Source organism: Meles meles, chromosome 15 (assembly GCF_922984935.1).
Source record: "Meles meles chromosome 15, mMelMel3.1 paternal haplotype, whole genome shotgun sequence".
NCBI lineage: Eukaryota > Metazoa > Chordata > Mammalia > Carnivora > Mustelidae > Meles > Meles meles.
Window position 1 is genome coordinate 15,160,705 of NC_060080.1, and position 24,099 is coordinate 15,184,803.

Consider the following 24,099-nt stretch of genomic DNA (forward strand, 5'->3'; position numbering starts at 1 on the left):
GAGGTTAAAAATTACCTCACCAGGGCGCTTGGGTGGCTCAGTGGGTTAAGCCTCTGCCTTGGGCTCAGGTCATGATCTCAGGGTCTTGGGATCCAGTTGGGCATCGGTTTCTCTGCTCAGCAGGGAGCCTGCTTCACGCCCCCCACCCCGCCTACTTGTGATCTCTCTGTCAAATAAATAAATAAAAATCTTTTTTAAAAAATCAGAGAAAGCACATTTCTTAAAAAAAAAAAAAAATCACATCACCAGTGACAAGAGCCTAAATTTTTTTAATCCTGTGAGTAAAACTCCCGTTGGTAATCTCGGCGTTCAGCTGGACGGATCTGCTGATTGGCAAGGGCGCCCCCCTGTGTTACTACAGGGTAATGTCAACTCGGTCGTGGCCGCCGCAATTTCCATCTCCCTGCGGTGGTTGCGATTTCTCCTTGTCCCCCGGCGCTGCGCCCATTTCGGGCGCCCTGAGAAGAAACGCCAGGCTAGGGTCAGCCCCTGCAGGCGGGAGCAGCAGCAGCCAGACGGAGCGTTTGTCCCTTTACACGCCACACACCTTTACGCTCTTAGAAATGATCAAGAATTCCAGGAGGTTGGTGTGGGTTGTCTCTCGTGGTTTATACTGTGAGAAACTAAAGTTGAGAATTTTAAAGGTATGCATCACTTCATTTAAAATAGCAGTAATAGGGGCGCCTGAGTTGCACAGTCGTTAAGCATCTGACTCTTGGTTTCCATTCAGGTCACAGGGTTGTGGGATCTCCGCCAGCATTCGGCTCTGGACTCAGTCAGCTGAGTCTGCTTGTCCCTCTCCCTCCCCCTCAGCTTCTCCCCTCTCTCTAAGTAAGTAAAATCTTTTCAAAAATAGTAATAGTAAATCCATATTAACACATTTTAATGAAAAATAACTAGAGTTTTTAAAATGAAAAAAATTAGTGTTTTTTGCAAACCTGTTAGTCTGGATCAGAAGACAAGAGCTAGAGTCTTATGTTCACTTCTGCATTCGGCCTCTTGCCATATCGCATGTCACGCAGCCTCTGGAAAATTCCCCTGTACGCTCATGCAAGGATGAGAGTGAAAAGGGCAAATAACCGCTTAGTATTTTTGTGAAAACAGGTTTGACCTCAGGACCCCCTGAAAGGGTCTTGGGGACCCCCAGGGGACCCCAGAGAACTATGGGAACTGCTGAGTTAAGAATATAGACACATGAGCCACAGGCCTGGGTACAGGTCGAGAACACGGCATTTTTGGTAATGGCCACCTTTGCCATTCCGGTTCCCCTCTCTTCGCTAGCCAAAGAACACATAGCCCTGAGATGGGCAGGGAGCGTGCTCCCACAATGCTCTATACACGAGACAGAGGAGGAAATATCCCCAAATGGTCCCTGTGTCCCGTGAGATCCTGACCCGCAGGCCCACCGCAGGCAGGAGGGCAAGCCTTCCAGGGAGTCACCAACGTCTGGGTGAGCACTTTTCAGAAAGTTTCTCACCCTCCCCCCTACCTGGTCCCTGCCTGGAGCCTGTGCCAATGGTTAACGTCATCAGGCGGCCGAACCATCTGTTCCGGACACTCCTGGACCCCTGAGCAGAAAGGAGCAGGGGACACTCTTTCCTCTAAAACAAGAAAGTTGAGAAAGATTTCTTGCTTGTCCCAAGAAACAGACCTGTCCCTGAGCCAACACTTGCCACCCAACAGCACTGTCAGAGGGCTTAGCCCTGCGTGCTCTACTTTCTGCCCCCCTCGAGGTCCCTGGGCAGCTCTTCAAACCCTAAGCCTCACCAGGTTTAATGATCACTTTCTACATAGTAGACAGTGGCCTATAAGGCCTTACCCCTCAGAGAAATCTCTGCTGTAGGGACTTCAGACATTTCAAAGAAGCATTGAAGGGGACATTTTTAGGGCAGGGGATTTGAGGCTGTGTTCACCATTGAGGCTGACCCCATGACAGTATTGACTGAGATTTCCAGGGAGGAGGCGTTCATTTATGATACCTTGGGCCTGGGCAAAGGGGTTTCTGGAGGAGTCTGGCTGGTGGGGTTCTGAGTCAGCCACTTACTTACTACCTGTGTGACCTGGAGACGTTCTCTTTGTCCTTCTCAACTTCAGTGTCTTCATCTATAAAATTGAAACTAATGGAATCCTTTTCCCAGTCATGGTAGGATTCAGAGATGCTGGCCAGGGATTCCGTAGACCTGAGGCCCTGGCCATACCATTTCCTGATTGTGTGTGACCTGGGTGAGTTCCTTTTAGGAAGACCCTACTTTGAAATGTTTCTAGATTCTGATCACTCCCCACATCTATTCTGTTTTCATCCTTGCTTGCAGCCAGTATCATCTTTTGTCTGAATTAGTGCAGGAGCCTCCTAAGTCAGGGTGACTCTCCCTCTGCCCCAGCTCTCCGGCCCTGGTCTACTCTCTCTGCTGTGACTGGAACCAATTTCTAAGTCAGACCATGTGATGGCTCTGCTCAAAATCCTCTACTAGCTTCCTATCTGACTCAGAACAAAACTCGATTTCTTTCAGTGGCCTTCTGGGCCCTATAAGATCTGCCTTGGACCCACTCTGAGTTTACCTCCTACCTCTCACCACTGCCTTTCATGCGCCGTGGCCCAGCCACAGTGGTCTCCTGTGGTCTCCTGTTTCCTCCCCGTGCCAGGCATCCTCTGACCTCAGGAACTTTGTACTTACTATTCCCTCTACCTGGAACTTCTCCCCCAAACATCCCATGAATTTGGCTCCTCATTTCTTTGAGGCCTTAACTCAAAAGTCACCTTTCAGAGAGGCTTTCTCTGGACATTCCATCTAACATCCGATCTGTCGGTCTCTGGCCTCTTACTCTGCTCACTTTTACTCATCACATCGTAGATGCTCAGTATTCGCTGAACTGAGTTGAAATGATCTCCTGGACTGTAACTTAAAATGAGAGAGTTGGGCTAGAATTGTCAGGGTCCTACTAGCTCTAATCTCCCATAATTCTGCTTATGCCCTTATGTTGGAAAAAGACTTGTGAGAACGAAATAGTATCTGTACATATGTTTGTTTGCCTGCATTTAATGACTTATTTAACACATGAACAGGGGTCCCGTTACAGTGCCCTGATTCAGCTTCCAAAACACCATGGGAGCACGAACCCTGCCCGCCTCAGTGCACTGCATGTTCTTTGGATGAGCAAAGGAAAGGGAATCCGAACTCCAAAGGAGAGGTGCTTCCAAAAACAGTAGGTACTAGATCTGGACCCACACCTGCGATTCATGTGCCCATGTTCTTCATTCAGCAGTTCTCAAAGTGGTCTGGAGCCCTTTGAAGGTCCCCAGGACACTTTTGGGGAGCCCCGAGGTTAAAACGGGCTTCGTGGCTGCTCCCCTCTTCCCTGCCCCTGCAGCAGTCCCCCAACTCCTTACCCTCCACTGGAGCAGCCAGAGGGCCAGAGGGATCTTTGTAAAAGGCCACCTCACCTCTTCTCACTTCCCAATAAAGCCTTCCCCTTCAAGGACTTCCCAGGGCTTCGCCTGCCTGGGCACAGACACGTGCTCAGAGCGTGGTGGCCAGAATGGTGTCCCCAGACCCGAGGACATCCTGACGCAGCCCGCCAGGCTCACACGGAGTGCAAGTCTCCTGTTCTAGCTTTAAGTGCCTGGGGGTTTTGCATTACAGGTTCCATAAGCCATCCATCTTTACAAATTTAAGTTTATGTATTTATGTGCTCTCAGGCAAACTCAAGAAAGGCAAGTCCCGTGTCTTTTGTGACCTCTGGATTTCCTGGCAGGTCATCAAACGCCTGGGGTGGTGGGGGGGGCTCCCCACTCTCCTTTGCAAAAAACAATCCCCAGGAGAAGTCCCAGCTCCTCTGGGGGTGCTGAGGCCCCTCAGCAGGCATCCCGCCTTAGACCCTGGGGCCTCACCCCTCCAACCTGTGTCCCTACTCTTGTGCTTCTCTCCCTGCGGAACCCTCCTGTCCCACCGGGATGGATCTTCCTGGATCTCCGGTCGCATTCCCCTCCGAACATTCCTGTCCTGCCACTGCTCCTACACGGCATCGGTCACTCTGCTGCCCATTCTGTCACCTGACTCCGGGTGGCCACGGGAAGGACGCTGGATTCCCTGCACCCGGTGATGATCTGGTGGGACAGGGCGGCGGGGCGGGGCGGGCGGCGGGCGAGGGACGCGCGGCAGTTCCGGCTCCGGCCGCGCGGGGGGGTCGTGCCCAGCCTGATGCGCTCCCGAGCCCGCTCCGGCTCTGGGCACTTCTCGCCGCCGGGGCGCCTCTCTGGGGAGGGCCTGCAGGGTACCGGCTGGGACGCGTGGGATGACCAGAGGCCCTTGTACCTTGTCGCAGTGGAACCCAGGAGTCTCCGTAGGTTTCCAAACTGTGGAGTTTCGTGTCCCCCCAAATCCAGGCTGGTGGCCCTCCTGTGTCATATCGGGGCCTGAAGGCCGCCGTGAGTCTGTACTTTGCCAGATGACCCTGCACCATTCTGGGCCTGGGAGGCCTCATCTGGACAGAACAGAGACGCAACTGCCTACCCAGAGGATTCAACAGAAGGGGAAGGGGCTGAGGGCTGCGATGTCCACGCAGTCGTCCCTGCTCCACTCCCGAAGTCTCTGGAGCAAAGGCCCGGAGCCCTACTAGGACCAGGCTCCTGCGAGCTAGCGCTGCCTCCGAGGCCCTCAGAGCCCCCCCGGCGGGCTGGAAGCCAGGCGTGTTGGGGCAAGGCCCGTCTCAGGATGGGCACAGATCATGCACTGATTATCTGAGCGCTCACGACGTCAGGCGACCACAGGGCACCTCTGAAGCCCTTCCACGGCATTCCTTGGGACGTTCAGTACCGTATCTCCTGGGACATCTCTGCCCTCAAACCAAACTGCCTTGCTGATGTAGGGGGTGGGCAACAATGGCCCCCTAGCCCCTCCTGCCTGTGTGCAAGTGAGCTCCCTACCCATGGTACATCTGAAAACTGCTTTCTTGTGTGTGTGCAAGAGGTGTGTGAGGGAGATCTTGTGCACGCTCGGTTAACATTGCCCGAAACCAGATTGCGGGGGGGTCAAATACGAGGCTTCGGGTCTCTGATCTCGCCATTCCAGCAGGCAGCAGAGGCCAAGCACCACAGCCAGAACCTGGAGAGGCTTGGGCCTTGAACTAACTGCCTGAGGTCAGCCTGGGCAGACTCCCAGGGATGCGGGGGGAGCTTGGGCACCCCTCCGTGCTATCTGCCCCCGTCCTAACCTCGCATGCCACCTCCGCACAGCCTGGACTCTGACCTCCCGGCAGCCCGGTCCACTCTCGCTCTCTGCTTCCTGGTGTTTTCCCTGCCCCGGCCCCAACCCCGGGTCGGTCGGAGGAAGGCCCACCGTGTCTTCATCAGGCAATAATCCTGAGGGGCTCCAACCACGCTTCCGAAACCAGCCACTCTCCTTTCTCTCAGGGGATCCCGGGAGGCCCACACCTCCGACCCGCCAGCATTCTCTGGAACCTGAGCATTGGCCAGGATTAGCTGACCGGTGGAAGGCTACGGCTGTGGCTTCCTGGAAGGCAGGGCTATGCCTCGGCCCATCCTAGGAGCCCCACACGGAGTGCCTGGCCGGGCACCCGGCATAGAGGGGCACTTAGAAAACGCTTGTCAGGTGTAACTCAAGGCGGCCAGGTCGAGCTTGTGTGGGACTGGGGACGGAAGAAGCAGTCTCCGCCCTGAAGTTACTGGGAATGACAATACACACCAGTTGCGGGAAGGCAGAGTATGTAAAACACCAAGAATCTAAATAACTAAACAAAAGAGGGTCACTGACAGGTCACCAGCTACAATCACACCTTTCCTAAGTGGAGCTGTTGGATTCCATGATTCATACTCTGGAATCCCTGCTTTTATGAACATTTCTAACAAACACAGGCATCTGGTTAGTAAATTCACAGCAGATTAGGAGGAACGAATCAGAGCATCGTGAAGCTGCTTTGGGTTGACACACGGGCGGCGCTGGGAGGTGAGAGCTGGCAGCCTTCTAGAGCGATAAGACCCATTTTCGGGACCGCGCTGTCATAGGGACGTCAGCCCAGCCACCTGGGGCCATCCGGCGGGTGCAGGGCACGGAGCCACACCTAGGCAAGGCAGTGCCCTCTAACCTGGTGCCACTTTGCAGCTCAGTATGGAAATGATGTTCCTAATGATTAACCCTGAATCACTAAGAAAAATTAAATGACGTTCAAGTGGCTGGCTGAGAGGTTAAGGAAGCATCTGGCTCGTTTTACGTCCGTTTCCTCCACAAAACAGTTAAAGTTGTTTGAAGAAAGCTTAAAAGACTGCATCCTCTACTAGCGAGAAAATGAAGTGGCAGCTTCCATCTCTGGTGTCTGAGCACTTTGTGCCCCTCCTTTCATTCGGAGGGTACATGGTTTCTCAGCACTTGGGAGATGAGGGTGGGTGACTCACTGGAGGGTCCCATGGCCGAGGCAGAAGGGTAAGTCTCAGCGTCAAGTGTTCTGGGCACTTCCAGCAGCTCCACTTCCCCATGGCTGCCCCTCTCGGGGATGACTCAGCCCCCGAGGGCTCCAGATGGACGTTACTGTCCCGATGTTGCAAACTGTCCTCTTAGCTTTTCTTTCCACTCTGGCTGTCACCGCGCCCCCCCCCCAGCACCTGGGAGACCCTGGGTGTGACTTTCACCCCTGCTGCATCTCCCACATTAGCACAGCTCAGCACTAGGCAACCCATCGTGGGTATCACTTTGGTTCTAGCCCTGGATCTCTTCAGACTGCTTCTATGGGAATGTGCTGGACACTCGGGCCAGAGGCACATCGAACCCAGAGTTAACCATTTACCAAGAGACGGAATGGCAGTGAGGGTTCTAAGGTCAAACTTCCCAAGTTCAAATTCCAGCTCTGCTACCTACTAACTGTGTAGCCTTGGGAGAGTTACTTAATCCCTCTGTGCCTTGGTTTCCCCATCTGTAAAATACACGTAATAATAATACTTCGCTCACTGGATTGTTGTAACTGTCAAATACGTTGATATGCGCCAAGTGCTAAAACCGAGGAAGTGTTTCACACATATGATCTGTCATTGATAATCCAAGATGATTTACATACATCATCTCCATAACCTGTCTCAAATAGTTTTTAGAACAAGACTAGTTATAAAGAATCTCAAGTTGTCATACCTATCCCCTAAGGTACGTATCAGCTTTCCCATTTTGCAACTGAGGCTCCTGAAGCACAGTCAAGTGACCAACTTGAGGACAGAGTGCCAGGAGGTGGCAGAATGGGGATTTGTACCTGGGGGCTATGGTCTGAATATTTGCATCCCTTCCCCCCCACAGAGAGTCTTAGGAGGTGGGGCCTTGGGGGTACTTTCTTAGGTCAGGAGGGCAGAGCCCACATGATTGGAGTTATCCTTGTGCAAGAGACCCCAGAGAGCTAGCCTATCTCTGCTGCCCCATGAGAGTCCAGCCAGAGGCGCTGGCCATGAACCAGAAGGTGGGCTCTTACCAGACACCAAATCTACCTGCATCATGACTTTGGACTTCCAGCCTCCAGAACGGTGAGAAATACATTCATTGTTTCTAACCAGCAGTCTCTGGTATTTTGTTATATCATCCTGAAGAGACTAAGATACTGGGTCTACCTGACATTTGAGTCATGATCTTTCTGGAACATCATAACTGCCTGTCTCAGTCAAAATGCCCAAGAGAATAACTTCCTTGGGAAAGTGAGTAAGAGGGTAGTCTTCCTGCTTCTGAAAATCAGAATGCCTGCTCTCAAATCCTGCTTTGAGGGATTGAATCACCCAGATATTACCATGTTCCAGAACCTAAGAAGGAAAGCTTGGGAGGAAGGAGTGCACTCACATTTTCCCTAGTAGGGAAGCCTGAGAGGCAAAGGTTGTCCATTATCATCATCCGTGAGTGCTCTGGTGACCTCTTGCTCTGCCAGTCACCTCAAATCTTAGTGGTTTAAAAGAACTCCAGTTGACCCTTGAACAGCACGGGTTTGAACTGCATGGGTTCACATATATGCAGATTTTTAAAACAAATGTAGTACAGTACTGTCCGTGTATCCTCTCTTCCTTATGAATTTCTTAATAACACTTCCTTTTCTCCAGCTTCCTTTATTATAAGAATGCCGTGTATAATGCATACAACATATACAATATATGTTAATCAACTGTTTATGTTATCAGAAAGACGTCTGGTCAACCATAGGCTTTTAGTAGTTAAGCTTTGGGGGACTCACAACCTATACATGGATTTTCAACTGCATGGGGTGGGGGTCAGTGCCCCTAACCCCTGTGTCGTTCAAAGTCAACTGTACAATCATTTTATTATCCTTTTTCCCAGTTCTGGGGACAAGCTCGGTGCCGCCTGGTGGTTCTCGCTCAGAGCCCTTCTGGAAATTGCAGTCAGATGCCAGTTGGGCCAGTCATCGGGACAGTCTCCTCACTCGCATGGCTGGTCTGGCTGATGGTGGTCAGCCAGGACCTAGCTGGAGCTGCTGGCCAGATCTCTCATGTGGCCTCTCCAGGTGACCTGGGCTTCCTCCCGGGATGACTGCTGGAATCCAAGGGCAAGAGCTCCAAGAAAAAAGGGAGGACGTGTATGACATTTCTCTGACCTAGCTTCGGAAGTCGCATAGTGATTTGTGCAGTGACTTCCGCTTGTCAAGGTGGTCACAAAATCCCATCCAAGTTCACCCCACTACCTGTGGGGAGGAATGTCAAGAAGAGCGTGCAAGATGGGCGATGCCACAGGGGCCATCTTTATAAAATAGAAAAGCCTCACGGCAGGATTTTCTGGAAGAATTTTCCATTTGAAGGAAAAAGGTAACATGAATTACGGCTCTGACAAGGACGCCTCCCTGGAGTCACGTCTGACGGTAGCTCCTTCGGGGAACCGGCCGCAAGAGACAGATTGGCAGCAAGATTTACGGCTCTGCCAAAGCTGTCATTGAAATAAATAGGATTAGAGCTGCAGTGACTTCATCATCCGGACTGTTCTAATAACATGTAATTTGCAGCCGTGCTGTGACCAGCAAAGCTGCCAGGGCGTGTGAGTGGGAATGCCTGGCCACCTCTGGGCTGGGCTCATTCGCTGCGAACCTTGCCGGCCCTTGACTTTGTCCACCAGGAGACAGATCTTAAGTCCTCTCCTTACCAGCTTTTTTCATGCGGACAAAAGCTCTACTTCCCCCAGCCCCCCTCTCTGAGGTCCCAGTCCTAAGCCAGGGAGCTCTGGAAATCAAGTCAAACCAGTTGAGAGCTTTCCTGCTGGAGAGCACAATTGTGCTGGGGCCTGGCTCTCAGGGGACCGATGTCCAGCCTCCAGGTAGGCTTCGTAACCAGCCACAATCCAGTCCGGCAGCCCTATTACATGGTGGCCCCCGAGAGGCAGAGCACAAGTTACAGGTTTGGGAAAAGACCGCCGACCCCAGCTGGCACCATCCGTTTCCCCACGGCTCCCTGACCCAGCCAGCTGCTGGCTTCCTTCTGGGCTCTCTCACTTCAACTCCCAAACCCTGTTGCATAAAGCAAAGCCTCTTCCTGACCCTAGCATCCGAGGCCCTCCTGGGCACCTCCTCTCTCCCAGACTTGGTGTTGCTCTGGGCCCTGCCCCCTTCTGGTCTGAGCAATGAGAGGCAGGGATGGCCTTCCACAAGGACCACAGAGCGGAGAGTGCCTTCATCCCATCCTCGAGGCTCAGGCTCCTGTGGGACCGTCCTGCTTACTGGAACCATGGAGTGAGGCTGCAGGTCAGCAGAGGTACTGAGGAGGGGGCAGGGCTCAGGCCCCTGGAGGAGATGAGCTGCTGCCTTTGACTTTGATCTCACTGCCTCTCTTAACCCCAGCAGAGGCTCCTCCCACCATGGACTCTTCTGATCCCACAGGAGGTTCCCCGGTCTAGTGAATTGCCCTTGATCTCAGCTCCCCACCTGTGAACTCTCAGTAGAGAGCAGCAAGGAAATCCAAAAGTTTCCTAAAGTGCTGGGTGGCTTGACTTCACTCAGAATACCCAGATCCAGAGGAAGGTTAGTAATGACTACGGCCATTTATTGAGCATTTACTATATGACAAGCACAATGCCCAATGCCTTCTTCTCTCCTCATTATTTAATCCTCACAATAACCCATTTTACAGGTGGGAAAACTGAGGCTCAGAGAAGCAAAATACACTTCTCACTGTGTCAGGCTGATAAGTGTGGGAGCTGCTCTATGAGTCCAGATCTGTCTGCAATTCTCCATGAAGTGTTTCTGACATATCCTGGGCCTTAGGAGGCAGCTCCTGAGCCCATAAAATGACCTGACTTGGGAGCTTCCCATCCCAACTTCAGTCCCTTTTGCATGGTGCAGAACCGGGGGGCTGAAGTGAGAGGGGACAGGCAGAGTGGCAGGCAGGCTGGCGGGCTTTGGTGGGTGAGAGGAGGGGCTCCTCACCATGGGAAGTTGTGGAGAGAATTCTGCCTCGGACACTAAAGGCACAAAGATGAGGGGACACCTGAAGGTGAATCTCGAAGGCCAGAGGTACTGCTGTCAATTTTGGACAACTGAGCTAGACCCAAGGGGGAAAGCCCCGCCCCATGACTGCCCCTGAGATAGTTCATCGCTCTTGCCTTCCCCTGCCAGGAAGCACTCCCTTCAGTGGGAAGTGCATGGACTTTAGGGTCAAGTCTGTGATTGGTCCTTCCTAGATGTGTGACCTTGGGAAAGTCACTTAACTTTTCTGAGCCTCAGTTTCCCTCTCGGCGAATGAGGACAATATCACTCATCTGACTGTTGTTGGGAGGATTGGCGATCCCGAGCGTGAAGCCCTCAGAGCCCAGCAGGTGGGAGGCATGACCACGTCGGCATGATTGTCCTGACCCCCTCAGAGGGCAGGATGCTGCAGCAGGGTTAATCAAAGCCAGTTCAGAGTGTGGAGGGGCTCCTCCACGAAGACCCAGAGTGGTCAGCAAATTTTCCAGTGCAGGTGTGGATGGGGCTCCCTGATAAGTCCCAGGGGCTGGCTGGTGCACAGGACAGCAGCCAGCAGCCAGCAGGGAGCAGTCGCTATCTCAGGGGGTGCCCTGATGCCATTCATTCAGCCAGGAGCAGGAGAGGGGCCTGCAGAAGCAAGAAGGAAGGGCCAGCGGAGGGGCAGGGAGCTGGGCAGCCCTGTTCAGCAGGGTCCACACCTGCACGAGGCTGGCAGGTGGGACTTAGCCCAGCAGGTTCCGAGGAGTGCTCAGGAGCCACTGGCTGGGGGCTCAAGGGGGCAAGAGCAAGAGCTTCCAGAACGTGGCCTGACTTGGGTACGCTGAGCAGCCAGCAGGGACAGGCCAGGGGCGCCGGCGAACTAAGGGCTCAGGAGTCTGAGGGGAAGAGCTACCAACCAGAACAGCCCCCAGTGTCTCTATCTTCTCAAATTATCCTCACGACCACCACTTGATTTTTACAGATGAAAAAACCAGGCGCAGAGAAAGTAAATGGCTTTGCCTCAGGTCCCAGTTGGGAAGAACCAGAGACAGAGTGTGAACCCAGGTCTGTCGATCACTTTCTTTTAAGCCAGATGGAGAAGAAGGAAAAAGCAAGTGGGCCCCCTAGGGGGAGATCTTGTTTGTTGGGAACCCAACCCCAGAGAGCTTTGTGGGAGAGCGGGTGTGAGCGCCCTGCCCTCACCAGGGAGCCTGAAAGGGCCTGGGAGGGCTGGACAGGAAAGGCAGGTTTCCTGCGGCCTTGGCCTCGGGCTCTGGGGCAGCCAGGCCAGACCAAGAAGATCCGGCAGAACAGGCCCATTGGCAGCCACCACTGCCTGCCAGGCCAGTCGCTCACAACCCCTAGACGCAAGCACCCCCCTATCCCGGCCCCGGTCCCCCGTGATAGCCTCTGGTGTGGCAAAGCTTAGGAAACTACCTTTTTCGACGGTATGGAGGAAAGGGAGCAAGGAGTTGTCCCAGCGAGGGTCCCCTGGGCACCCTCACCCCTCCTCCCAGTGGGCCAGGTGCCATCCTTGGGAGGGGCGGCAGAAGGACATGATGGTCAACACTGCGGCCACAGCCACGTCCTCTCATGGGGAGAGGGGAGCTCCCGTGAGCCCCTTCAGCCCAGGAAAGGCAGTCCTAGGAACCCACGTAGGACACACGGCATGGAGAAGCAGCTGCCGCGGGGCCCTCAGAAGCCTGGTTCGCACAGCAGCGTCCATCAGAGGTCGCTCTGCTACTGGCCCTGGATGGATTCCCCCCCATGGCAAACCTCCCCTTCAAGCGGCCCAGGGGGGGCTGAAGGCCACGTTCCCACGCCGCTCCTGCTGGAGTCCGGCCAGGCCCCAGGCAGCGCCTCTCACCGCCGTGCCAGCTCACGGCCCTGAGCACCTCAGGGCTTGGTCTGAGGGGAATCAGAGAGTCTCAGTTACCTGCCAAGAGGTCCCACACAATCAATGCCTCTTTATTTCCTGAACAGCCCCACGCTCCAGCAACGGCTCTGGTCAGACCCGCAGTCTCTTCCCCTGCAGGCAACCCCCTGTGGGGTCCTGGTGAAAATGGAGCAGTCCCTGGTGCCTGCACCAATGGGCGAGTCGGATCTCGAGTCCTCGCCCGTGCCCCCTGCTGGGAGGGGCCCGGAGAAGGGGACTTGAACTACCTGGGGACCTGAATCCGTTTATTGGCTCAACAGATACAAGGATGCTTGAATGTCCACCACCTTCCAGGCGCTGGGGTCAGCCACGATTCAGGCAAGGCGAGTGGCAGCCCACGGACCTGACCTGAGCAAGTGGGTTCTCTGGCCCCATGTCCGCGCTGTCAGTGAGAGGGTCTTTAGGGGACCACCCAGCCGGCAGCGGTTGGTTACTGTGTGCAGGCCTTGGCGAGGCTGCGCCTTAATGCTGGGACTGATTAGAAGAAGAGATCCTAAGTGGCCCAGGCCAGCTGGGGGTTGTAGATGCCCTCACAGGCTGCCGTGGTCAGGCAGGGAGGCCCAGCAGCCACGGATAAACCCGAAGTTGCAGATGGGACCTTTTGGGTCCCTTCAGTGCTCGCTTGGCTAGAAGACACTGACAGTCAAAGATGAGCAGATCTCCAGGTCATGGTGGTCCTCCCAGGGACCCCTCACTGGTCAAGGAAGGACCTGCCCTCTAGCCTTTCATCTGCCATGGCCACAGAGGAAGGCACCCGAGAGCTTGAGCTCCCTGGAAGTATCTAGATGAAGCTTTCCAGTAGGAAACCAGAGGAAGGCCTCAGCCTGTGAGCAAGACTTCCTTACTAGATGGGACCAGGCAGGGCTAATTCAAAGAAATGCTTCTTACGGCTTCCCTGACAAACTGGGTAGTATCCTGGAGACCGGGCATTCCGGCGTCCTGGCTGCCTTTCACACCTGACCTTGCCTGCCACAGCCCTCATCCCTCCATGGAAGGCGACTGGTGAGCTGAGCCCCTTCACACCCACATGGAGAGACCAGGTGAGACCTGGGGGTACAGGGTTCTCAGGTGTGGGAGGGATAGACACCCCCAGAGAGCAGGGGCAGAGGCTGTTGGGGGGCATTGTGGCAGGACAGCCCACCTCAGAGGGATGCACTCAGGGGAGGTCTCCAGAAGCCAGCACAGGGCCTCTGGGGGGGCCTGGAAACAAGCCCTGCCCTCTGGGTGCCAGGACCTGTCTGACCCTGGGCAAATCATGAGCTTGTCAGAGCCTGAAAATGAAGTGAGTCAAGGAGATAAGACAGTGCATCAGCCAGGAATCTCACGGGCCTCCCGAATCCCTTCACGTCCAGGGAGCATTCTGTAGCCCCCGCTCCTCCTACATTGACAGGTCGAGAGCGCGTTGATGACGGCGGGGGGGCTCCTCCAGCTGCGCCGTGTGAGACCATCATAGGTGACCTTGCTGGGAGTGTGAGGCAGTGGACTGGGAGCACCGGGGACACCAAGGCAGCCTGGGACTCATCTGCCGTGCGACCCGGGCAACTTCCTTCAGCTCATCTATAAAATGGGCCAATAATGGCTGTCCTCCAGTGCTCTGGGACCAATCAGTTGAGCCAAAGGAAGTGGGCCTGTTGGGTAAAGAGCAGGCACTGTGCCTGTGTGCGTACACACACACACACACACACACACACACACGAGGAACTCCTGCTCTTGTCGTTGGTGTTGTTTGGGCCCAGCAGTCAGTTGTTCTACGACATGCACAGTCACAATGAGGATAACCTTCCCATAGTCACCATGTCCCCCCAAATTTCGATGTGGAGGCGCTGGCCCCCCCTACCTCGGAAAGTGACTGCATGTGGAGAGCGGGCCTTCACGGAGGTGATCAAGGCTAAGCCAGGTCCTCATCCAATCTGGCTGGTGGTCTTGTAAGGAGAGAGAGACACCAGGAAAGGCCACGTGAGGACACAGGGAGAAGGTGACCATCCGCAAGCCCAGGAGAGAGGCCTCAGGAGAAACAACCCGCCAACACCTTGATCTTGGACTTCCAGCCTACCTGTGAGGCTGGAAGCTGTGAGAAAATAAATTTTCTGTTGTTTAAGCCCCCAGTCTGTGGTGCCTCACTCCGGAGGCCCCAGGACACGAATACAGTAACAGAAGGGATCACCCAAGGGGCCTCCTTGCTTGGCCCGAAAGCTCCTCTAAGGCCTTCTCACAGGCGGTATTTCCCTGGATCTGGATGCTGCTGGGCAGGACAGGCTCCTCTCTCAGCCATCGCCCTTTCTCACCAGCCACGGCCAGGCCATCAGCCTTCTCAAGCGTCCCTGGCACTCAGGGCCTGTCTCCGGCTAGCAGCCCTGTGGCTGAGGTGAGGCCTGCTTCTACCCACTAGGGCACGGTTAGCCCCTCTTCGGGAGTCTGGGGCTAGGTGTGGGCCCCTCTCACCTGTGCCACTTCTGGGCCCTCAACCCCCTTGGCCTTATTCTCTCTCCTGGCTCCCAGCCAGCTTGAGCACCCCTGCAGCAGGGCTCAGCAAGTATTTCCTGAGGCAGACTGCTCAGAGCTCCAGAACGCCAGCTGGGGTTTCCGGTTCTCCCCTGGCTGACCAGAGTACTCGGGACAATCCTGGAGCCAAAGGAGAGGCGGGAGCAGATAGAGGATCAGGAGACTGGGCGTGATGGTCCATCTCCCCTCGGGCCTGGTCCCCGGGGGCACGTCTTCTTCAGCAATCCTTTCGGCTTGAACCAGAACTGGGAGCCCTACTGGACATGACAGCTGCTTCTTGCTGTGATCCCTGACTGGATGACCCCTTGCCCTGCAGGCACCAAGGTGGCTATTCTCTCCGAGGGCCCTCAGCCTGAGGTCAGGAGCCTCACTACACCACGTGAGCAGCCGGGGCCTGTGGCTCTGGCCCCCAAAGCCTTATGACCAGGAGGCCACAAGAGAAGGCAGTCAAGCTGATGCCCAGCACGGTGTCCAGAGCTGAAGTGACACCTGGCCCTTTTGTACTAGACTCAAGGTGGGGAAAGACTCTTTCTCTCCTCAGCCCTGAAGAACTGTCTCTGCCTTCCCTCTCAGGGGGAGCTTCCTCTGAACCCGGAAACCTTCCTGCTCTGCCTGAGCTGGTCTCGTTTATCCCGGCTGCACTGCAGGGACGAGGTGAGGGAGGGCGACAGGCAAGGGTTTCCCTGCCTTGGCTGGAAGGTTGCTTTGATGTTTCCACTCATTCATTCGTTCAATAAGAATGTGTGAAGCATCTTTCTGTGGCAGCAACTGTGCTCGGCCCTGGCCCACGGTGGGTGAGAAAGCTGTGGAAAGGGCCCGTTGTTTGTGCAGGAGTAGATGACTAACCCCAGGGATGAAGGAGCCCTTTCTCCAGAGGCAAGTGGGTGCCTGACAGTGAAGGAGAGAGACACGCACACGCACCCCAATAAAACTCCTCTGAGAAGCTCTTTGTGGCTGGGCTGGCTCCTGGGACAGACTGTTTTTCAGGGGCCGGGACCCAGCCCCACACTATGCTATCTTTGTGTGCCTGGGTCCACCATATGGGAGTGATCACTGTAGGTCGCGCTGGAGCGGGGGTGAGGAGTGCTGGGCGAGCAGGAGTGAGCGTTCCACTCAGTGATCTCATCCTTCTATCCCGCCCCCAGGTAGCTCCCCCAGCCGTGGAAAAGGCTGATGCTGTGTTGACCTCGGAACATAGTGGGGGCTGGCGGGGATGGGACAGGATTCTCTGCCGGTACGGCCAAGGTCAGCAGGAATATTTGAGACACTTCTCAAATGAGACCATCCTCCAGATTAGGCCCAAACTCTGGGTTGTCCAAAGGCCCATTTGGTGGAACGTGGCTGCAGAGAAACAGGTCGCACTTATCTGACAGAATTCTCAAATGGGCACCCAAGATGGCGTTCTCCCTACACGTCGCTGGCGTTTCCACTCTACCGTTTCTGTCCCCAAAGGCCACGTATTCCTCAGTTTGTCTTATATAACACTGGGGAAATAGAAACGCTTCATTCTCCCACCACTACAACTCTAAGCTTACTTGGATCTGTACCCATCAACTCAACCCAATTCCTACCTAAAGCCAGCTGTGTCTTGAGCTCTGGATCCCATCTTTCTTGCTCCGCCAAGATGTTTGCTCATGAAGTTCTCTTATTCTCTTCCCTTCTCCATCATAATTTTCCCTCTCCACAGGATCTTTCCCACCAACATACATAAATGCTCTAGGAGGTCCCATCTCTTTAAAAGCAAAAATCCGGGGCACCTGGGTGGCTCAGTGGCTTAAAGCCTCTGCCTGTGGCTCAGGTCATGATCCCAGGGTCCTGGGATTGAGCCCCTCTCTGCTCAGCAGGAAGCCTGCTTCCCCCTCTCTCTCTGCCTGCCTCTCTGCCAACTTGTGATCTCTGTCTGTCAAATAAATAAATAAAACCTTTAAAAATAAAAGCAAAAATCAAAACAAAAACAAAAGAAATTTTTAAATTTCTGGATGCCCCATCTCCTTCAGCAGCGTCTACCCGGATGGTTTGTTCTCCAAGTGAAATTCCTTTAGGAAGATCTCCCTCCCCGGTACTCCTACTTCCTCACCCCATTCTCTCCATGAACCCACCCGCACTGGCTTCCATCCCCAGCAGTCTACTAACACTCTCGTGTCAAGGTCTCTAGCAACCTTCACATTGCTGAAGCCCGTGTCACTTCTCTGCCGGCATGTGGGATCCCTCTGGAGGGTCAGAATGGTCAGCTGGGTCTCCTCCTTGAAATTTCTCTTCTCTTGGTTTCAGGGAAAACCACCTCTCTACTTTTCTTCTCTCTCTGTCTTGCTCTCTGGCCATCTCAGGCCCCTCTGTTGGTTTCAGTCAACCTGTAAATGTTGGCATGTGTCTGGGCCTGGTCATCATTCTAGTAGTCTCTAAACACGCGCTACCTAGATGATCTCATCAAGGCTTTCAAACCATCTGTAAGTCGATGCCTCCCACACTTGCATCTTCAACTCTGACCCCTCTGCTCTGCTACAGGCTCAGATCTCCTTGTCATCTCTTTTGGATATCTACCAGGCATTTCAAAACTGACACAGGCAAAACAAAACTTATGCGTTCTGTCCCCACCCCAATCTGATCTGCCCCATCTTCATAACTGGTACCAGCACGCTCTCAGTCTCCCAAGACGAGCAGTCCTCCTGGGTTCCCCCCTTTCTCTTCCAAGCCACATGAGCTTCATCAATAAGTCGTGTAAATTCAACTCCGTGTATCCTGGTCCGTCCTTTCTTCTCCATGCCCGTGACAGCCTGTCTCCCCCATGGGACCGTTAGCCTCCTCTTGTTCCCTACAATCCATCCTACCACAACAGCCAGAATGATCTTGGAAGATTTCAGATAGGAGCATGGCCCTTCCCTATTGTAATTTGAATAAAACCCGGATTCCTTACCATGGCCTGCAATTATATAAAAATAGGGCCACTGCCTGCCTCTCTGACCTCAACTCTTCCTGGTCCTCCTTGGCCTCAGCCTTCATCCTGCTGTGCGAACTCGGGGGGCCGGGCCTCATGCCCTCCTCGGGGGAGTTCTTCCCTCTGCTTGGAATATTCTCCCCCAGATTGCCGCCTGTCTCCACACCAACACTGGCTCCTTAAAAAGGCATTCTCTGACCCCTCCCTGCTCTCAAGGCTCTCAACGGTGCCGCCACGATTTCTGTCCTCGACAGCGCTCAGCCTCATTGAAATGATCTGTTTCTGTTTCGAGTATTTGTCTGTTGGTTGTCTCCCCCTGGCCCACCCACACTAAAGGGGAAGCTCCACGAGAGCAGGAAGCTTCTCCGTCATGTTCATTTCCACATCGCCTGCATCCAGAACAGTGCCTGGTACACTAGCAGGTGTTCAGTAAAGAACTGTCCCTCAAATGAACACACGGAGGCCAGGCAGGGGAGGGGAGAACAGAGCAGAATGTGCCGTGATCCCCGCCCCCCAGTACTCAAACGTGGAGGCCCAACAGAGACAAACCGGCATTTATAATCGATGTGATAAGGGCTTCCATAAATTCCAGGACCCGTGTTGGGGGGCCCCTCAAAAAAGCACCTACCCAGAGTGTGTGGGAGCCTGTGCAGGGGCGGCTTCCTGGGGAAGCTGTGTCCGAGCGGAGACCTACGGGGTGGCAGGCTGTGCAAGGGAGAGGGACGTAGAGGAACGCGTCTCAGGCAGGGACACCTGACCATGCAAAGAGGAGAGTACAGCGAGGGGGTCAGAGGCTCGCCCCCCGCAGACCATCTGACCTGCTCTACAGGAAAAGGGGTGCTACTTCCTCCCTGGGCTGCTTGAAGGCGGGGGAGGCCATCATCTGATGCAGGGCACTCCTTCCTCCCTTGGTCCCTTCCACAGGACCCGCTGGGCTCTGACAACCTGCTGGGACCTGCGCTAGCTGCTATGGAGTCAGAAAGGAGAGGGCTGAGGCCTCTGTGGTTGGAGAAACTGAGCGGAGCTGTGAAGTCTCAGCCAAAGACCACACCATGACACCGCAGCCACTCTGCGGAGGGCACTTCTGGGTTCCTCTGCCACACATGTGCCTGGGCTTCCAGGCTGAACCAGGGACACTCCTGCCAGCTCTGCAGGGACTTGTCCCGGAACCAGTCTCACTGCCTCTCTTTCTGTTTCCATGATCACACACGCAGGTGTGCACATCACCTTTGCTCTGGTCACACGCACACACCCACACAGGTGCCTATGCCTTCACACACTCACCCACCCCGCCCCCAGCAGGGAACCCAGGATGCAGAAATCCACAGCTCACATAACCCACTTGAGCCCTCCGGAAGCTCCCATGCTACTTGGAAGGACCACGTGGGTTCCAGAAACACTCACTTCCCGAAACATTTATAATATTATAGACAAAGCAGTACAAGGTATTGAAATCGGAACCACATGTATACTGCATGACAGGGTTACTGAAGCAGGCCTCTTGGAAAAAGAGAATTCGAGTCAGGTCTTGAAGTCAGTCATGGAAATGTGAAAATGAACAGAAAAGAGGGTGTGGGGGTGATTTTGGTTCTAGACACACCGAATCAGGCTACAAAAAAAGATAATGTATTGACTGACACACAGAACTGAAAAGTCAGGGTTGATCTGGCTTCAGGCAGTGTTGGATCCAGAGGCCGGAAGGATGTCTTTCTGTATTTCCCAACTGGATTCTCCCCTTATGGGATGCCAGGCTGATTTTAGCAACTTAAGTGACTAGAAACTATCTTTGCAAAGAACTCCCGCAGAAAAAGCGTGGAGGACTCTGATTGGTCTTGTCTGAGGTCCCATGCCCATTTCCGAACCAATCCCGAAGGCCAGTGATCTGGAGTTCTCTGACTGGCTAAGTCTGAGGCACATATTGACTTCTCAAGCAGCCCCACCTCATCCAAACCACGTGGAGTAGGTTTCTTAAGGGGAAGAGGGGCGCTGTTTTCAGAAGTGAGGAATGGCCACTAGACAGGTAAGCCAACAGAAGTCCAACACCCCTTCCTTAAATATCAGTCCCTCCCTCTGCTATAGCATTTTACACTTTTAAACTTTTCCACGTAACTCGTCCAGTGTGTGCATCAGGAGACAATCGTGAACCAGGCATGGCTATCCCCCCCACACACATTTTACCCTAGATCAAGAGCATTTCCAGATTTGGTTGAACTTGATTTTTCTTTTCTACTATGATAGAGAATCAACTTGGAGTCCCTTGAGCCATCTCCTCTGTAAGGACAAGGGACCTTGGAGCGCCCGGTTGAAGCTTCTCTCAGAAGTGGGGGGTGGGGGATTAGTTCTTGACACTGAGCTTGAGGTGCCATTGGGACATCTGGATGGAACAGCCCAGGAAGATGCTCACCGCCAAGCTCAAGGCTGCTTTTAGCCTGTGTATTAAAGTGGCCAGTCGGTGGGCACCCAGTCAGAGGACAGCAGGGTCAAGGCCGCGAGCACAGGCAGGCTGTGTGGCTGGAGTGAGGAGGGGGTTGTATAAAGGAGATCGGGCTGGTGTCGGCTCTTACGTGTCAGAGAGTGGAGGTCGGCACAGGGTTCAGAGGAGAGGATCATCACCGACCTCACAGACCACCCCTCATGTCCCTCCTCGGTGCCTCAGCTCTTACCTGTGTCGCTCTGCAGGGCTGCATAAGCTGGTTTCCAGCGATGGTCCCCAGTGACGCACACTCAGGCCGTGAGGGAGTCCCCCTTCCACGCCGAATCCAGGTTGGCCGGGATCGCACTGTTCAACAGAACGTGGCAGAGGTCTTCAGTGCCAATGCCAGCCTTAGCCTTTAGGAGAGACAGCAACTTCTACATCCTATCTCTTGGATGGTTTGCTTTTGAGATCCTGGAGTCGCCACGTAAGACATCTGGCTACCCTGCTGAAGGGACATGTGGAGAGCCCACACGGAGAGGAAGAGAGTTTCAGCTGTTCGAGGATGACTCCAGCCCCAGCCTTGCTCTGAGTGCCCCTGCAGGAGACACCCCGAAGCAAGGCCTGCAGAACCAGCTGGCTGAACCCAGGAATCCACAGACCCACGAGAGAATTAAATAGTGGTTGTTGTAAAGCACTGAGTTTTGGAGTGGCCTGTTAAACAGTGACGGATTAACAAGAACATTCTCCCTTTGGGGAGACTGACTGGTATTCCTGAATCTTGTGCCCCCTTCCTCCCTGCCCCCCCCAAACCTAACATGGTTAAGTCAGGTCTTGGTTAATGACCAAGTGAATTATCATATTGATAACCATTCCAAGCAAGCCGGCCAGTTTTTAGGACAAGCCTAGAAACGGGGGCATACGTGCTGTAGGACTCTAGGGCTGAACTTCTAAAAATCACAGTTCCCGCAGGACCAGAGATCAAGACAAGGGGACTGGCTGGTCACCCAGCTCCATCTCTGGGCAGTGGCCCAGAGAATCAGATGGCAGAGTTCAGGTACCCATCAGATGCCCTTGCATGGCTCTGAGATGAAGGCCCTAGGGGAGGGGTAGGATAGTTGAACCACCTCCCAGCCTGGGTGACAGAGAAGTGGGCCACCTGAGCACGGGCTTGCTCAGGACCAGGTCCCTCCGATATTGTCCCAGCACCCCAGGCCCCATGCTTGTGCTGCAAGCCTCATGCCTCATCGGCCCCGGACCGGCTCTTTGCTGACTCCCGTCTTGGCAGGCCTGAACACCACCCCAGCAACTGTGATCACTTCCCTCTGCCTGGGACGCTTCTCTTTCCTCCAGAGCTTCAGATTCACAGGGTCATTGTCATATGTGGCTTGAATGTGTCGTGTACGACTCTTATCCCACCGCTAGGCCTCGAGCTTCTAGAGGGCAGGGCCTATGGCTCCATTTTGCCCTCTAATACATTCCTTCACTCAACAATCTACTATCTGCCAGTGTCTCTGTTTGGTACAGAAGGTGGAAAAGTATTGTGCTTGACGGGGAGGCGTGTTTGGTCCAGCTGGATGGACAAGCCTGAATATGCACAATTATTACACACTAATACAATCCTAGAATGAAGGTGTGTGCACAACACAGCGGGGACCCTGAGAAGTACCCAGGTCAGCCTTGGGGGAAGCGGGCTAACAGATTAAATTCCCTGTGGTTATTGCATGACAGGCTCTGTTCTAAGCACGTCACTTGTTTTTATTTATGTTTTCATTATTTTGAAGTGCTTAAAAGACTAAGCTATTATTACAGGTAGATGTAGATAGAATAGGTAAATGTAAACAAATTGTACAAAATTCAAAAGGCGCTAATGTCACCCAGAGAGGCTTCCCAGAGGAGCACACCCCTGCCCATGCTTTGTGCCTTCCAGACATACTGTATTTTATGAATCTAAGTCTGCATGCACACGTGTCCACAAGCACACCCACCACATACACGCAGTCTTTGTATAGATGGTTGCACAATATTCTGCATTGGGTTTTTTAAAAAAATGTAGTTAACGTATCCTAGAGCTCCTTTCATACTACCGTAGGGATACCCTGTTCCCTATTTCAAATAATGCTACGCTGGATAACCCGGTGAATATGTTATTTTGAACAAGGGTCCTATATATACAGTAGACATTCATAGAAGTGGAATTGTTGGGTCAAGGGTAAGTACCGTTAAAATTCTAACAGCCCTCCATCTGACATTTTGTTCTTAGAGACACACCACTAAGCTTTACAAAGCTTTTCCTCTCATCTCCTACTACAACTCCCTTCTGCCATGGCCCAGAGACCCAACAGAGGCCACCAGAGGAGAAAGAGGGGGAAAGGGAATAGCATTTCCTTTAAAATTCTCTCCTTTTTCCTCCTTTATCTTAGAAATATAAATTTCATCTACAAATGTTCTATGTAAATTTCATATTGCATATGAAATTCATATTCAAGGTATAAATAAAACTTAATAATCACATTTAATAATGCAAATAGTGTATTTATATAATGTAAACGTACAGAGACAATTCGACAGGGGAGTGTGTGCTCTGGAACGGCTTGTAGCTGCCTTGGGACACAGACCTGGGCCATCTGAAGACGTAGGGCAGTTCCCTGTGGCGAGCCCCGGGCGAAGTCTCCCCTGCCGCAAGTCCAGCTGTGGGTTGTCGAGGCTCACAGGCCAGCGTGCGGCATTTTTGTTCCCATCAGTTTGCGTTGAGTTTGTCCCGGTCTCCAGGAGAGACCGCATGAGGCTGCAGGGTGTGGTGGGAGAGCAGGACCGCGCAGGTGGAGGGGCCCCCCGGGAGCGTGGATATCCAGGGGGGCCCACCAGGAGCTCAGGAGGGGTGAAGCAGGCAGATCAGGAGTGGGGAAGATGCTCAGACAGAGAGAGCCAGATGTGTGCAGAGGTGAAGCAGGAGGCCTTCCGAGCACTGGCGCGGCTCCGAGGGGCTGGGGCATCCCAGGTGGGGTTTTGTGATTAATCTGACTCATCCCAATCTTTCAGATGAAGCAACCAGACTTTCACCCAAGCAGGGATCACAAGTGTCAACGAAAAACTGGTTTCAGTTTCCCGCACCCCCTGAGCATCCCCGCCCAGGGTTCAGATCTCTGAGACCCACCCCTGGCTCCATGACCCGGTTGCCCCGAAGGGCAGTCACCTTTGGAGACCAGGCATCAGATAGGCCCCACGGGGCTGCACCTAGGGCACCTGTCACCGCCGATGGTGAGCTGCCTCTCCCTGGCTCTGTGCAGAAGGAGGCTGCCGAGGAGACGGGCCTCGGACGTGCTAGAACCCCTCCCGGAGTATGTGTGTGCGTGTACAGGTGTGTGCACGCTGGGCATACACAGGGGCCAATAACCGCTTCCCTGCTGGACCCTCGGGAACATTCTCCAGTATTTGCTCTTCCTCCAAAGTCAATACCTTATCTCAAGCGGCCTTTTGGAGCTTCGCCCCCACAGCTGGGCGAGGCAAGGAATGAGAGCACGAGGCTGGCAGGAGAGGACTCTGCCCTGTGCGGTGTCTCTCTCTTCTCGGACTGAGGAGGCCCTTGGCAGTCCCGGAGTACCTCCCCCGTCCCCCTTCTCAGCCTCGCTGGGCTCCAGACACAGTGCTCTCTGAAAGCACCATGGCTCAGGCCTGAGCTCCTACGGCACAAACCCCCGAAGACTCCGTGGCTTAAAACAGCAGGATGGATCACCTTCCAGTTCCAGAAGCCGCAAGTCCAAAAATGGGCTTTAAGGGGCGAAAATCAAGATTTTCCTTCTGGAGGCTCTGGGAAGGAATCGATTTCCTTACCTTTTCTGGCTGCAGAATGCCATCTCCTCTCTTGGCTCTGAGCCCCTTCCTCCACTGGCC

The 24,099-nt window shown here is 53.9% G+C and overlaps 1 long non-coding RNA gene across 1 annotated transcript; it reads right to left on the reverse strand.

Annotated features, from left to right (window-relative positions):
• Positions 1-309: 309 nt before the first annotated feature.
• Positions 310-23,568, reverse strand: LOC123926004. Its single transcript, XR_006815138.1, has 5 exons — positions 23,402-23,568; positions 20,456-20,571; positions 1,490-1,601; positions 939-1,038; positions 310-458 (listed from the first exon to the last, which is right to left on the reverse strand). It is a non-coding gene; the product is annotated as an uncharacterized LOC123926004 (long non-coding RNA).
• Between the last annotated feature and the right edge of the window lie 531 nt (positions 23,569-24,099).